At 42.6% G+C, this 3135-nt stretch overlaps 1 long non-coding RNA gene across 1 annotated transcript; it reads left to right on the plus strand.

Annotated features, from left to right (window-relative positions):
* Window positions 1–1271: 1271 nt before the first annotated feature.
* Window positions 1272–2168, plus strand: LOC123066611 (uncharacterized). Its single transcript, XR_006431384.1, has 3 exons — window positions 1272–1504; window positions 1665–1770; window positions 1910–2168. It is a non-coding gene; the product is annotated as an uncharacterized lncRNA (long non-coding RNA).
* Window positions 2169–3135: the final 967 nt, after the last annotated feature.

The following is a 3135-nucleotide window of genomic DNA, read 5'->3' on the forward strand; positions in this document are numbered from 1 at the left end:
ACAGTGATGGTGCGAGTGCATGAGGCCCATGTGAACTATGATGGCTTTTCGTCCACCGCGTGTTGGTGGTATTTTGTAATGAGCTTGTTCATTCGGTGCCTTTTTAGCACAAATTATGGTTATGTTTAGATGCTCGATGGATCTAATGAAGTTTATTTATGCTCGTAAAAGTCGTAGTTGAATTATGATGTGGTGCATTTGAATTTTCGACTTGCTTTAAAATTTCGTGAATTTCTTTCAATGCAAATGTTTGGAAGAATTGGCAAAATACATTTTCTGAAAGATTAAGTTTGTAGGAAATATGCTAGATGAATAATCATTTAATCGTTGTAAAAATTGTATATAGAGAAACAGAATAATGAAGAGGTTTCCGACTTTTAGAGTAAGTACAATAGTGGCTTATAGGCCGCTTACATGTCATTTTTGCCTATGTGTAGTTGAGAGATTGAAAAAGTAAGGGGATTGGACTCTCATGCAAGAGTCTAGCTATATACATGCTTTTAGGCTAGTACAATAAATATGAAGAAAGAGAAAGAGAGAAGATAGAAAAAATGCTTTTGTAATAGCCAACCTTACAACCGACATTATTGTATGAGTAAATATAAATGATGACTATAAATGACATGACGGTTTCATATAATCATCATCTGGCTATATTATTAACCATGCTAGATACCCTTGATGTAAGAGCCGTCAGGTGACTATTCCAAAGCGGAAGAAAAATTGCTTCGTCTCTGCTTTAAGCTGCTCCAAAAGTCGAGTTCCGAGGCTTTTGGACTTGTGAGTGTGTCTCACATTCCAAGTTTAAATAACCATTTACTGAGGGGAGCACTATCTTAAATTGAAAAAAAAAACACCTTGATCTTTGCAACAAAGAAGGCTCCAAACAGCCGAGCCCGAAACAGCAGTCAGAAAGGGGCGCCGGAATATGGTTGCTTTGCATCTGATCTCGAGCTAGCTTTTGTCCGGACAGCCAGCCGGTGACGGCGCGACCCGAACCGCCGATCCCTTCCACCAACCCGTTCACGGCCGGCTAACTTCTAGATCACTGTACGTGCGTACCATGTCGATCGCTGGCTAGTGTGTGTGTCTATCTACTCAACAAACCTCAGCCATTGATTCGAGCAGCACACTTTCCATTCGTCAAGCTCGTAAAGGCACGTGCTGTCGAGTCACCTCGAATCGAATCCGACTAATGGTCAATCTGCAACCGCGTAGCGTGGTGTGAAAAGGTGGGGGAGTATCTACTATGCTCTATCTATGCACTCTCCGCTTGCCTGTTGCGACGGTGGGGGTGGCCAGCAGCTTGCCGGCGGCGTGTATATATAGCTAGGACCTTGGGGCGTCGAGAAGCACCCATCATCATCCAGCTGAAACCATCGGTCGATCGCTCGCCGGACGCAGCATCGATTCTCCTGGCACGCCCACGTCGGAGGTGGTCGACCGATCGATAGATACGTGATGGAGAACGACAGGAACAACCAGGCGCCGCCACCACCCCCAGGTTAGTTAATTTCGATCGTCATTTTCGACCTCAATGCTTATTTCTCAAACTGCCGCTGGATTCGCTGCATCGATCCAGTTAGCTGCAGTGTTGTCTTCAACGTACCCCGAGTTGTTGGCTTGTTTGCTCATGCGCGTGCCGTGTTGGTGTGCGTGTGCAGGCTACTACCCATCCGCGGCCGCGGAGCAACGTCAAGCCGGCGGCGGGAAGAAGTCGCGCCGGGGGAGCACCAAATCCAGGGGCGAGAAGGGATTCATCGAGGGATGGTACGTACACCCCACGACCACCGCCAGCTAGCTGCTCCATCGATCGATACCACTACCACCTCCTTCCTAACTTGCTTAATTTTCGCTAGTGATTTCCGGTCTGATATACAGTGTCTGAATTTGGTGTGTTCTCTTTCAGCCTAGCGGCGCTGTGCTGCTGCTGGATCTGCGAGATGTGCTGCGACTAACCGGCCGGCGAGGCCGCTGCCGGCAAAAGAAGTTGGTGCTAGTGCCTACGAAGAACATACCCATACAGAGAGTCGTTTCTTAATTACAGTGGTTTGTTACTTTGTTGTTTTAGGTTCTGCGGAAATAACCGAGAACGCGTGCGTGCGTGCGGGTGTGATGTCCATGTACCTACCGTGCGTCACACCTATAATCAATTTTATGGCGCCAAATTATCGGGCTACTGTTGAGGATCCTCTAATTAAAGATAACATCTGCTGTGCACAATGAAGGCTTTTATTTGCAGAGGGAGAAGTCGTGAAGGCGTAATCAGCAGTCACTTGTGCAGAGGTAATAGTAGTGGGATCGAGGTTTTTTTTCTATAAAAGAAATATAGTGGTATCAAGTCAGGTCCATCTCTAATTGCTCGGTAATCGAGTTGTGTGCATCGTAAAGATGCAGATCGAGTGGGGTTGTCCTCCTCTAAAAAAGGGTTATCTCTAATTGCTCGTTTGGCAGCAAGAGAGAGCATATGTAGACAGCCCGAACTAAATTTGCATTTGTCCCCGGAATTTTGCCATGATAAATGGGAATGGCTTTGTCTCGCTTCATGTGAGACCGAAGGAGGTCTCGCCGTAAGGGCACCCTCCTGTCGATGCTATCCGGCCAGCCAAGTAGCTTCTGTTTGTACATTTTCTAATGTTTTCTTATTTAGTAAATATTTAAAAAATATTCGAAATACATATATTTCAAAACTTATTTTAGTTAAAATTTTAGAAAATGTTCACTGCACATTAGAAAAATGCTAAGGTGGTGTACAAAATTAGTTCGCACAAATTTTAGAAAATATTTATAGTTTTTAAAAAAATGTTTGTGGCATTTAAAAAAGGTTTAACAATAAAAAATCTTAGTGTAATTCATAAACAATGTTTTGTGAGACATTTAAAAAAAATCATGCATTTCAAACTACGTTCATGACATTTTTGAAAAATATTTAGAAAATGCAAAAAAAATGATCACATAGTTAGAAAAATGTTATGCACGATTAAAGAAAATGTTCAACGTGTTTCTGAAAAAAATATATCATGTATTCAAAAAAAATGTCCAAAAATGTATTTAAAAAATATTTAACGTGTATCAGAAAATGGTTCTAGATGTATTAAAAAATGTACAATATGTATTGAGAAAAGTATAGATATG

Source organism: Triticum aestivum, chromosome 3B (assembly GCF_018294505.1).
Source record: "Triticum aestivum cultivar Chinese Spring chromosome 3B, IWGSC CS RefSeq v2.1, whole genome shotgun sequence".
NCBI lineage: Eukaryota > Viridiplantae > Streptophyta > Magnoliopsida > Poales > Poaceae > Triticum > Triticum aestivum.